The 13,931-nt window shown below is 38.5% G+C and overlaps 2 pseudogenes across 1 annotated transcript in view; one reads left to right on the top strand and one right to left on the bottom strand.

Annotated features, from left to right (window-relative positions):
• The window catches only part of LOC149749698 (myelin expression factor 2 pseudogene), a 178,643-nt pseudogene that overhangs the window by 81,031 nt on the left and 83,681 nt on the right, over nucleotides 1–13,931 (bottom strand). The window lies entirely within an intron of this gene.
• LOC149749699 (cytochrome c oxidase assembly factor 5 pseudogene) lies at nucleotides 1,765–2,728 on the top strand (annotated as a pseudogene).

Here is a 13,931-nt window from a genome sequence, read left to right as displayed (position 1 = left end):
AGGGTATATGGGAATTTCTGTAAATCTAAACATAAAACAAAATGAATGATAGTGATGGGGGATACTTTATGGAGGATGGTCAGGGAAGGCTTTGTTACAAAATAAAATTAAAAGATTGTTTTTGAAAAAGCAGCTGCAAAGAGGTTAAAAAAAAAAAAAACTAAGCAATAATTTTAGCAATCCCATAGATTTGGGGAAACAAAAGTTGGAGTTTAGGGCCCACCAAAGAGAAGGTACTGGTTTTCAGTTGAGACCCTGATAGGCTATGCCCAAGGATAAAGGGAATCAGAAATAGACACCCCTCACAAAGCCTGAAAACACAGCTTCAAATCATCTCAACCCATGGTTGGATCAAGGTGAGCTGTCCAAACTCTGCCAGCCACAAGGAAATTTAATCCTTTCTAGAAGATAAAATGATTCAAAGCCACTATAATTTTTAAATGTTTAGACAATTTAAGGTGTTCACTGCAAAAATACCAGGCATGACAGTATACAGGCACAAATGACCTAAATCCAATTTTTTAAATATCAAGCAATAGGAAACCCAGATTCTAGAATTATCAGACAGGAACTGTAAAAAATAATTATGATTAATATGTTCCAGAAAATAGATGAAAAGATGGAGAATTTCTTCTGAGAACTGGAGTCTATTTTTTAAAAAGAAAAAAGAAGCAAGTGGAAATACCAACCTGAATATTAAAATAATTTAAATTAATTCAATAGATAAGTGAAAAAACAGATTAAACACAACAAGAAGATTAATCAAAAGAGTAGAAAAGATCCAGATTGATGCAGAGAGAGAGGGAAAAAGAATAGAAAACGCAGAAATAAGCATAAGCAACATAAGGCACATAATGAAAAGGTCTAACGTGTGAAATTGAGATTCTAGATGGAAAGGAGAGACTAAAGAAGCAATAATTAAAGAAATACTGACTATTGATGAAATACATCAAGACACAAATTCGGAAGGCTCTGAGCTCCCAGCAGTGTATTCATAAAGAAAACGTGGAGAGGGTGTGGAGAAAAGGGAACCCTCCTACACTGTTGGTGGAAATGTAAATTGGTGCAGCCACTATGGAAAACAGTATGGACATTCTTTAAAAAACTAAAAATGGAGTTTTCATATGATCCAGCAATCCCACTCCTAGCCATATATCCAGAGAAAACTGTGATTCGAAAAGATACATGCACCCCTATGTTCATAGCAGCACTATTTACAATAGCCAAGACATGGAAGCAACCTAAATGTCCATCAGCAGAAGAAGGGATAAAGAAGATATGGTACATATATACAATGGAATATTACTCAGCCATAAAAAAGAATGAAATAATGCCATTTACGCAACATGGATGGACCTAGAACTTATCATACTAAGTGAAATAAGTCAGAAAGAGAAAGGCAAATACCATGTGATATCACTTATATGAGGAATCTAAAATATGACACAGATATGAACTTATTTACAAAACAGACAGACTCACAGACATAGAAAACAAACTTATGGTTACCAAGGGGGGAAGCAGAGGGAGGGATATATTAGGAGTTTGGCATTAGCAGATACAAACTGCTATATATAAAACAGATAAACAACAGGTCATATAAGCACAGGGAACTATATTCAATATCTTGTGATAAACCATAATGGAAAAGATATGAAAAAGAATATATATATATATATATATATATATATATATCTGAATCAATTTGCTGTATACCAGAAACTAACACAACATTGTAAATCAACTATAATTCAATGAAAGAAAGAAGAGAGGAAGGAAGGAAGGGAGGGAGGGAGGGAGGGAGGGAGGGAGGGAGGAAGGAAGGAAGGAAGGAAGGAAGGAAGGAAAACAACCTAGGCAGTCACCGTGGACTGAAGCAGATTGAGGCTGAAGCAGAGGGAGATGCCGTCCCAGTATTACAAGGACAAGCCAGTGAGCAGCTCACACACAGGCATGATAAAGGATCTAGGCACATGTCTGCTTCAGTTGCACTGTGTGCTCAAGGAAAGGAAGTACACTGAGAAGTACTTGGGAACTACCTTTTTTGAAGGAAGGAAACTGCAAAACTTTGAAATACCCATTTTTCAAATGTAAAAGATCAATTTTGTATCCCAAATCAAGATTCAGAGGAAGAAAAGGATGTTGATACCATTGTGTTCAAACTACGATAAGAACAAAGGATTTTCTCTGGTTATTAAAACAAAGAAGCCAAAATAGGAAACATCGTTATTGCTACATCTATGTGGTTGGACTAGTTTTTTCCTCCATGGAGCACTGGAGAAAATGGATGAGTTCTGTTTTTCAGTATGAATAAATTATTCTCTTGCTCTAAGTTATTTTTAGAAGAAAAATTTAATTGAACAAGTATGGGCTAAGAGCATAATAGATTTTTTTTTTTTTTTTTTTACGGTACGCGGGCCTCTCACTGTTGTGGCCTCTCCCGTTGTGGAGCACAGGCTCTGGACGCACAGGCCCAGCAGCCATGGCTCACGGGCCCAGCGGCTCCGCGGCACGTGGGATCTTCCCAGACCGGGGCACGAACCCATGTCCCCTGCATTGGCAGGCAGACTCTCAACCACTGCGCCACCAGCAAAGCCCATAATAGATGTATTTTGAAAATTATTCTAAAGCACAAAGAATAAAAAGACTGTTATTTTCAAACTTGACTCTTCAATCAGCTGACACAATTTGTACATCTTTGTGAATATTATGATGGGCCCTGCTGGGACTGATACAATCAATAACTTGCAGCCTGGTAAGAAAATGTCTATTGGGAAATTTTAGGATAAAACTTTTGTTTATTCAATGTGTTCTATTTAGTTCTAAAATAAATTGTGTTTGACTCCTCAGGAAAAAGAAAAAGAAAACCAAATGTAGGCATGTCATATAAAAGTAATAAATACTGGAGGAATCATGCTGCTGACTTCAGACTATACTACAAAGCTACAGTCATCAAAACAGTATGGTACTGGAACAAAAACAGACACATAGATCAGTAGAACAGAATAGAGAGCCCAGAAATAAACCTACACACTTATGGTCAGTTAATCTACAACAAAGGAGACAAAATATACAATGGAGAGATGACAGTCTCTTCAATAAGTGGTGCTGGGAAAACTAGACAGCTACACGTAAAACAATGAGATTAGAACAGTCTCTAACACCATAAACAAAAATAAACTCAAAATGGATTAAAGACCTAAAACGTAAGACCTGAAACCCTAAAACTCCTAGAAGAAAATACAGGCAGTACACTCTGTGATATATTGTCTTAGCAATATATTTTCAGATCTGTCTCCTCAAGCAAGGGAAACAAAAGCAAAAATAAATAAATGGGACCTAATTAAACTTAAAAGCTTTTGCACAGCAAAGGAACCATCGACAAAATGAAAAGACAACCTCCTGATAGAAGAAAATATTTGCAAATGATATAACCCATAGGGGTTAATACCCAAAATATATAAACATCTCATACAACTCAACCTCAAAAAAACAAACAACCCAGTTTTAAAATGAGCAGAAGACCTGAACAGACATTTTTCCAAAGAAGACACACAGATGGCTAACAGGCACATGAAAAGATGCTCAACATTGCTAATCATCAGAGAAGTGTAAAGCAAAACCACAAAAAGGTATCACCTCACACCTTTCAGGATGGCCATCATCAAAAAGACTACAAATAATAAATGCTAGTGAGGATATGGAGAAAAGGGAACCCTTGTACACTGTTGGTAGGAATGTAATTTGATGCAGCCACTGTGGAAAACAGTATGGAGTGTCTCAAAAAATTAAAAATAGAACTACTATATGGCCCAGCAATTCCACTCCTGGGTATATATCTGAAAAAAAAGTGAAAACACTAACTCAAAAAGATACATGTACCCCAATGTTTATAGTACCATTATTTACAATTGCAAAGATATAGTATCAACCTAAGCGTCCATCAACAGATGAATGGATAAATAAGATGTGGTGTATATATTCAATTGAGTATCACTTAGCCATAAAAAATAATGAAATTTTGCCATATGTAACAACATGGGTGGACTTGGAGGGTATTATGCTAAGTGAAATAAGTCAGACAGAGAAAGACAAATACTGTATGATATCACTTATATGTGGAATCTAAAAACAAACTAATGAATATAATAAGAAACAGACTCACAGATACAGAAAATAAACTAGTGGTTACCAGGAAGGAGAGGAAAGGGTGGAGGGGCAAGATAGGAGTAGGAGATTAAGAGGTACAAACTATTGTGTATAAATAAGCTAAAAGTAAGCTGCATATTGTACAATACAGGGAATATAGCCAATATTTTACAATAACTATAAATGGAGTATAACCTTTAAAAATTATGAATCACTATGTTGTACACTTGAAACTTATATAATATTGTACATCAACTATACCTCAATTTTAAAACAACTGATAAAAACCAAAGACAGTAAAATATTAAAAATCACCAGGAAAAAATGATGCATTATCTTTAAAGAATCAAAAATAAGACTTTTAGCTGACTTTCCAAACACACGATGTAAGGCAGAAAAAAAAAATGGAATTATATCATTGAACAGTACACTTCCAAATACCCCTAAGGATTTAATATTTTAACTAGAAAATATTTTGAACTGAATGATATTGAAAATATAACAATTTGGGAGATGTACCTAAAGTAAAGCTCAGGAGAAAATACAAAGTTATATATATATAAAATAAGAAAAGTTAAAAATCAATTGTCTAAGCATCCATTTTTAAGAAGCCAGAAAATCAAGCAAATTAAAGCCCCCCCAAAAAAATGCTTAAGTTGAGAGGGGAAAAAAACGAAATAGAAAACAAATTTATAATATAGAAAAAAATTAAAGCTGGCTATTTGAAGGCACAAATAAAATGGATAATCCCCTAGAAAGAGTAATCAAGAAGACAAAGAGAAAGCACAAATTACCAGTATAACAACAACAACAAAAAAAGACATCACTACAGATTCTATAGACTAACAAGATAAGAGGGTGATAGAAATTTTATGCAATTAAATGTGAAAATTTATCTAAAATGGACAAATGCCTAGGAAAATACAACTTATTAAAATAGATACAAGAAGAAATATACAGTCTTAACAGTCTCACATCTACTAAATGTGTAAATTAAAACCTTCCACTAAGAAACCACCAGGTCCAAATGGCTTCACCAATGAACACTTCCAAACACTGTTAAAGTGAAATAACACCAATCTTATACAAACATTTCTAAAGAAGAGAAAGGAGGAAATATTCACAGCTTGTTGATGAAGCCACCACAATCTTTATATCAAAACCTGAAGACATTTTTAAAAAGGAAAGTTACAAGTCAATCCCTATTGTGAACAAAGACGATTATAATCAGAAAAAAAAACAACAAGCAAATCAGAAGTAATAGAATGTGGAATAGTAGATCCCTTTGGCAGATAATGACTGGGAGGGGATGTGAGGCAGGCTTCTAAAGGGCTGGTAATGTTCTGTCATGATACGGATAACTTCCATTTTAGAAATAATTTATGCACTTTATATGTGTGTATTTCCATATTAAATGGTTTTTAAATATGTAGTACAAGAATCTCTTTTCATCATTGAAATCTCTTTCAATGGTAAAATTCTTGTTTTACCATTTGTCATAGTTCCTAGCACTGAGAAGGTACTTAAATGTTTGTTAAAAACTGAACAGAGAGACCTTCAAGATGGCAGAAGAATAAGACGTGGAGATCACCTTCCTCCCCACAAATGCATCAGAAATACATCTACATGTGGAACAACTCCTAAAAAACACCTACTGAACGCTGGCAGAAGACGTCAGAGTTCCCAAAAGGCAAGAAACTCCCCACGTACCTGGATAGGGAAAAAGAAAAAACAGAAGAATAGGGATGGGACCTGCACCTCTGGGAGGTGAAGGAGGAAAAGTTTCCACACACTAGGAAGCCCCTTCACTGGTGGAGATAGGGGGTGGGCAGGGGGGGAAGCTTTGCAGCCACGGAGGAGAGCGCAGCAACAGGGGTGCAGAGGGCAAAGCAGAGAGACTCCTCCCGCACAGAGGATCGGTGCCGACCAGCACTCACCAGCCCGAGAGACTTGTCTGCTCACCCGCGTGGGGGGCGGGGGCTGGGCGCTGAGGCTCGAGCTTCGGAGGTCGGATCCCAGGGAGAAGACTGGGGTTGGCTGCATGAACACAACCTGAAGGGGGCTAGTGTGCCACAGCTAGCCGAGAGGGAGTCCGGGAAAAAGTCTGGAACTGCCTAAGGGGCAAGAGACCATTGTTTCGGGGTGCACGAGGAGAGGGGATTCAGAGCACCGCCTAAACGAGCTCCAGAGACGGGCTCGGGCCGCGGTTATCAGCACGGACCCCAGAGACGGGCATGAGACGCTAAGGCTGCTGCTGCAGCCACCAAGAAGCCTGTGTGCAAGCACAGGTCACTATCCACACCTCCCCTCCCAGGAGCCTGTGCAGCCCACCACTGCCAGGGTCCCATGATCCAGGGACAACTTCCCAGGGAGAACACAAGGCACACCTCAGGCTGATGCAATGTCATGCCAGCCTCTACAGCTGGAGGCTCACCCAGCATCCGTACCCCTCCTTCCCCCTGGCCTGAGTGAACCAGAGCCCCCGAATCAGCTGCTCCTCTAACCCCGTCCTGTCTGAGTGAGGAGCAGACGCCCTCAGGGGACCTACACGCAGAGGCGGGGCCAAATCCAAAGCTGAACCCCGGGAGCTGTGTGAACAAAGAAGAGAAAGGGAAATCTCTCCCAGCAGCCGCAGGAGCAGCGGATTAAATCTCCACAATCAACTTGATGTACCCAGCAACTGTGGAATACCTGAATAGACAACGAATCATCCCACATTGAGAAGGTGGACTTTCGGAGCAACGATATATATTTTTTTTTCCTTTTACTCTTTTTGTGAGTGTGTATATGTATGCTTCTTTCTGTGATTTTGTATAGCTTTGCTTTTACCATCTGTCCTAGGGTTCTGTCTGTACATTTTGTATGTTTGTTTGTTTGTTTTTAGTATAGTTTTTAGCCCTTGTTATCATTGGTGGATTTGTTTTTTGGTTTGGTTGCTCTTTTCTTTCTTTCTTTCTTTTTCTTTCATTTTTTCTTACTTTTTAATTTTTTTATTTTTAATAATTATTTTTTATTTTAATAACTTTTTTATTTTATTTTATTTTATGTTTCTTTCTTTCTTTGTTTCCTTTTTTTCTCCCTTGTCTTCTGAGCTGTGTAGCTGACAGGGTCTTGGTGCTCCAGCTGGGTGTCAGGCCTGTACCTCTGAGGTGAGAGAGCCTAGCTCAGGACATTGGTGCACCAGAGACCACCCAGCTCCATGTAATATCAAACAGCAAAAACTCTCCCAGAGATCTCCATCTCAACGCTAAGACCCAGCTCCACTCAACAACCAGCAAGGTACAGTGCTGGACACCCTTTGCCAAACAACTAGCAAGACAGGAACACAACCCCACCCATTAGCAGAAAGGCTGCCAAAATCAATATAAGGTCGCAGACACCCCAAAACACATCACCGGACACGGTCCTGCCCACCAGAACGACAAGATCCAGCCTCATCCTCCAGAACACAGGCACCAGTCCCCTCCACCAGGAAGCCCACACAACCCACTGAACCAACTTTAGCCACTGGGGACAGACACCAAAAACAACGGGAACTACAAGCCTGCAGCCTGCAAAAAGGAGACCCAAAACACAGTAAGTTAAGCAAAATGAGAAGACAGAAAAACACACAGCAGATGAAGGAGCAAGGTAAAAACCCACCACATCAAACAAATGAAGAGGAAATAGGCAGTCTACCTGAAAAAGAATTCACAGTAATGATAGTAAAGATGATCCAAAACCTTGGAAATAGAATGGAGAAAATACAAGAAATGTTTAACAAGGACCTAGAACTGAAGAGCAAACAAACAATGATGAACAACACAATAAATGAAATTAAAAATTCTCTACAAGGAAGCAATGGCAGAATAGCTTGGGCAGAGGAACGGATAAGTGACCTGGAAAATAAAATAGTGGAAATAACTACTGCAGAGCAGAGTAAAGAAAAGAGAATGAGAAGAATTGAGGCCAGTCTCAGAGACCTCTGGGACAACATTAAATGCATCAACATTCGAATTGTAGAGGTCCCAGAAGATGAAGAGAAAAACAATGGGACTGAGAAGATATTTGAAGCAATTATAGATGAAGGCTTCCCTAATATGGGGAAGGAAATAGTTAATCAAGTGCAGGAAGTACAGAGAGTCCCATACAGGATAAATCCAAACAGAAACACGCCAAGACACATATAAATCAAACTAACAGAAATTAAATACAAAGAACAAATATTAAAAGCAGCAAGGGAAAAACAACAAATAACGTACAAGGGAATCCCCATAAGGTTAACAGCTGATCTTTCAGCAGAAACTCTGCAAGCCAGAAGGAACTGACAGGACATATTTAAAGTGATGAAAGGGAAAAACCTACAAGCAACATTACTCTACCCAGCAAGGATCTCATTCAGGTTCGATGGAGAAATTAAAACCTTTACACACAGGCAAAAGCTAAAAGAATTCAGCACCACCAAACCAGCTTTACAACAAATGCTAAAGGAACTTCTCTAGGCAGGAATCACAGGAGAGGGAAAAGACCTAAAATAACAAACCCCAAATAATTGGCAGGATGGTAATGGGAACATACATATCGATAATTACCTTAAATGTAAATGGATTAAATGCTCCAACCAAAAGACATAGACTGCCTGAATGGATACAAAAACAAGACCCATATATGTGCTATGGGAGACCCACTTCAGACCTAGGGACATATTCAGACTGAAAGTGAGGGGATGGAAGGGGATGTTCCATGCAGGTGGATGTCCAACGAGAGCTGGAGTAGCAGTTCTCATATCAGACAAAATAGACCTTAAAATAAAGACTATTACAAGAGACAGGGAAGGACACTGCATAGTGATCAAGGGATCAATCCAAGAAGAAGATATAACAATTGTAAATATTTATGCACCCAACGTGGGAGCACCTCAATACATGGGGCAGATGCTAACGGCCCTAAAGGGGGAAATTGACAGTTACACAATCATAGTAGGGGACTTTAACACCCCACTTTCACCAAGGGACATATCATCCAAAATGAAAATAATAAGGAAGACAAGCTTTAAATGATACATTAAACAAGATGGACTTAACTGATATTTATAGGACATTCCATCCAAAAACAAGAGAATACACTTTCTTCTCAAGTGCTCATGGAACACTCTCTAGGATAGATCATATCTTGGGTCACAAATCCAGCCTTCGTAAATTCAAGAAAATTAAAATTGTATCAAGTATCTTTTCCGGCCACAACGCTATGAGACTAGATATCAATTACAGGAAAAAGTCAGTAAAAAATACAAACACATGCAGGCTAAACAATACACTACTTAATAACCAGGAGATAACTGAAGATATCAAAGAGGAAATCAAAAAATACCTAGAAACAAATGACAATGAAAACACAACGACCCAAAATCTATGGGATGCAGCAAAAGCAGTTCTAAGAGGTAAGTTTAAAGCAATACAATCCTACCTCAAGAAACAAGAAACATCTCAAATAAACAACCTAACCTTGCACCTAAAGCAATTAGAGAAAGAAGAACAAAAAAAACCCAAAGTTAGCAGAAGGAAAGAAATCATAAAGATCAGATCAGAAATAAATGAAAAAGAAATGAAGGAAATGATAGCAAAGATCAATAAAACTAAAAGCTGGTTCTTTGAGAAGATAAACAAAATTGATAAACCATTAGCCAGACTTATCAAGAAAAAAAGGGAGAAGACTCAAATCAATAGAATTAGAAATGAAAAAGGAGAAGTAACAACTGACACTGCAGAAATACAAAGGATCATGAGAGATTATTACAAGCAACTATATGCCAATAAAATGGACAACCTGGAAGAAATGGACAAATTCTTAGAAAAGCACAACCTTCTAAGTCTGAACCAGGAAGAAATAGAAGGTATAAGGACACCAATCACAAGCACTGAAATTGAAACTGTGATTAAAAATCTTCCAACAAACAAAAGCCCAGGACCACAGGGCTTCACAGGCGAATTCTATCAAACATTTAGAGAAGAGCTAACACCCATCCTTCTCAAACTCTTCCAAAATATAGCAGAGGGAGTAACACTCCCAAACTCATTCTATGAGGCCAGCATCACCCTGATACCAAAACCAGACAAAGATGTCACAAAGAAGGAAAACTACAGGCCAATATCACTGATGAATATAGATGCAAAAATCCTCAACAAAATACTAGCAAACAGAATCCAACAGCACATTAAAAGGATCATACACCATGATCAAGTGGGGTTTATCCCAGGAATGCAAGGATTCTTCAATATATGCATATCAGTCAATCTGATACACCATATTAACAAATTAAACAATAAAAATCATATGATCATCTCAATAGATGGAGAAAAACCTTTCGACAAAATTCAACACCGATTTATGATAAAAATCCTTGAGAAAGCAGGCATAGAGGGAACTTACCTCAACATAATAAAGGCCATATATGACAAACCCACAGCCAACATCATCCTCAACGGTGAACAACTGAAACCATTTCCACTAAGATCAGGAAAAAGACAAGCTTGACCACTCTCACCACTATTATTCAACATCATTTTGGAAGTTTTAGCCACAGGAATAAGAGAAGAAAAAGAAATAAAAGGAATCCAAATTGGAAAAGAAGTAAAGCTGTCACTGTTTGCAGATGACATGATACTATACTTAGAGAATCCTAAAGATGCTGCCAGAAAACTACTAGAGCTAATCAATGAATTTGGTAAAGGAGCAGGATACAAAATTAATGCACAGAAATCCCTGGCATTCCTATACACTAATGATGAAAAATCTGAAAGTGAAATCAAAAAAACACTCCCATTTACCATTGCAACAAAAAGAATAAAATACCTAGGAATAAACCTACCTAGGGAGACAAAAGACCTGTATACAGAAAACTGTAAGACACTGATCAAAGAAATTAAAAATGATACAAATAGATGGAGAGATATACCAAGTCTTGGATTGGTAGAAACAACATTGTGAAAATGACTACACTACGCAAAGCAATCTACAGATTCAATGCAATCCCTATCAAACTACCAATGGCATTTTTCACAGCACTAGAACAAAAAATTTCACAACTTGTATGTAAACACAAAAGACCCCGAATAGCCAAAGCAACTTTGAGAAAGAAAAATGGAGGAGGAGGAATCAGGTTCCCTGACTTCAGACTATAGTACAAAGCTACAGTAATCAAGACAGCATGGTACTGGCACAAAAACAGAAATATAGATCAGTGGAACAGGATAGAAAGCCCAGAGATAAACCCACGCACATATGGTCACCTTATTTTTGATAAAGGAGGCAAGAATATACAATGGAGAAAAGACAGCCTCTTCAATAAGTGGTGCTGGGAAAACTGGACAGCTACATGTAAAAGAATGAAATTAGAACATTCCCTAATATCATACACAAAACAAAACTCAAAATGGATTAAAGACCTAAATGTAAGGCCAGACACTATCAAACTCTTAGAGGAAAACACAGGCAGAACACTCTATGACATAAATCACAGCAAGATCCTTTTTGACCCACCTCCTAGAGAAATGGAAATAAAAACAAAAATAAACAAATGGGACCTCATGAAACTTAAAAGCTTTTGCACAACAAAGGAAACCATAAACAACCCTCAGAATGGGAGAAAATATTTGCAAATGAAGCAACTGACAAAGGATTAATCTCCAAAATTTACAAGCAGCTCATGCAGCTGAATATCAAAAAAACAAACAACCCAATCCAAAAGTGGGCAGAAGACCTAAATAGACATTTCTCCAAAGAAGACATACAGATGGCCAAGAAGCATATGAAAAGCTGCTCAGGGGCTTCCCTGGTAGCGCAGTGGTTGAGTCCGCCTGCCGATGCAGGGGACGTGGGTTCGTGCCCCGGTCCGGGAAGATCCCACATGCCACGGAGTGGCTGGGCCCGTGAGCCATGGCCGCTGAGCCTGCGCGTCCGGAGCCTGTGCTCCGCAACGGGAGAGGCCACAACAGTGAGAGGCCTGCGTACTGCACAAAAAAAAAAAAGGCTGCTCAACATCACTAATCATTAGAGAAATGCAAATCAAAACTACAATGAGGTATCACCTTACACCAGTTAGAATGGTCATCATCAGAAAATCTACAAACAACAAATGCTGGAGAGGGTGTGGAGAAAAGGCAACCCTTTAGCACTGTTGGTGAGAGTGTCAGTTGATACAGCCACTATGGAGAACAGTATGGAGGTTCCTCATAAAACTAAAAATAGAACTACCATACGATCCAGCAATCCCACTACTGGACATATACCCTTAGAAAACCATAATTCAAAGAGTCATGTACCACGATGTTCATTGCAGCTCTATTTACAGTAGCCAGGTCATGGAAGCAACCTAAATGCCCATTGACAGGTGAATGGATAAAGAAGATGTGGTATATATATATAATGGAATATTACTCAGCCATAAAAGGGAACGAAATTGGCTCATTTGTAGAGATGTGGATGGATCTAGTGACTGTCATACAGAGTGAAGTAAGTCAGAAAGAGAAACACAAATATCATATATTAACTCATATATGTGGAACCTAGAAAAATGGTACAGATGAACTGGTTTGCAGGACAGAAATTGAGACACAGATGTAGAGAACAAAGGTATGGACACCAAGCGGGGAAAGCGGTGGGGGGGTGGGGCTGGTGGTGTGATGAATTGGGCGATTTGGATTGACATGTATACACTGATGTGTATAAAATAGATGACTAATAAGAACCTGCTGTATAAAAAAATAAATAAAATTAAATTTAAAAACTAAATAAAGCAGAAACTAACACACCATTGTAAAGCAATTATACCCCAATAAAGATGTTAAAAATGTATATATATAAAAAATTTTTTAAATAAACTGAACGAACAAATCGTTTGCTAGACATGTAAAACCTCAGCACCATGTCAGACACACAGCCAGTATTCAAAATACACGTCCTTTTTAAACAAATGAATGAACCACTGAGTGAAAACTCAGAAAAAATGGTGTATCCTCTGCCGAACCTTCTTGATGCCAAAAGTCCTTGCAGAGGCAGTAGAAGATGAGAGACGCAATAAGAGGAACAGACTGAAGAAACATGAAATCAGAGTTAAGGGCAGACTGAGCAGAAAGCCGGAAAGAAAGGGGCAGAGATGGCTTGAGGGAAAGAAAGAAGAAAATGAAGAACTAGGAGGTTATAAAAAGTCTCACATGGATGTCAAGTTACAGGGTACAAGTACAGACCCGGCAGAGAAAGAAAATCCAGGAGTCTTCAGGCAGAAATCCAGGGTCTGATCAGCCGTGATATGAAGCTTTTGTCCTCTCTCATCTTACCTTCTCTTCTTTTATTTTAGGTCTCTGAGTGAAGGAGTTGGGAGCTACAACTTGAAAGATAGGAATCCTGAGTTCTAGATTCAACTTTGTGGTGATACACTAAGCCAGTCATATCACTTTCCTGGCCCCTGGGTGACTAGTCTGTAAAATGGGAGGAACGGTCTCTCAGTATTTTATCATCTACTCCCTATGGCTAAAAATTCTCTGGTGCCACTGAGATTTCCTAAGTAGCTCTGAGTTCCCTTCTTTAAAGCACAAAGAACAGACTATTGCTTTGCAATTAAAATTAAAAAATAGCAAGTTCATTTTCTAAGTTGGATTAGGAAAGGCTGGCAGTAAGCCACCAGCTCCTTGGAGGAAAGGCTCTTCCACAGTCCCATTTTCAGACCCATATTCATCATAATACTTCAGCACAATTAGGCAAGCCGCTTAGTTGCTCCAAATATCCATCTCTCTTTACAAAGTATC

Source organism: Delphinapterus leucas, chromosome 3 (genome assembly GCF_059928025.1).
Source record: "Delphinapterus leucas isolate spDelLeu-1000000601 "Yukka" chromosome 3, BTC_Dleu_Yukka2, whole genome shotgun sequence".
Classification (NCBI taxonomy): domain Eukaryota; kingdom Metazoa; phylum Chordata; class Mammalia; order Artiodactyla; family Monodontidae; genus Delphinapterus; species Delphinapterus leucas.
The sequence above is the reverse complement of the archived record's forward strand: the minus strand, read 5'-3'. Positions and strand labels throughout refer to the sequence as shown.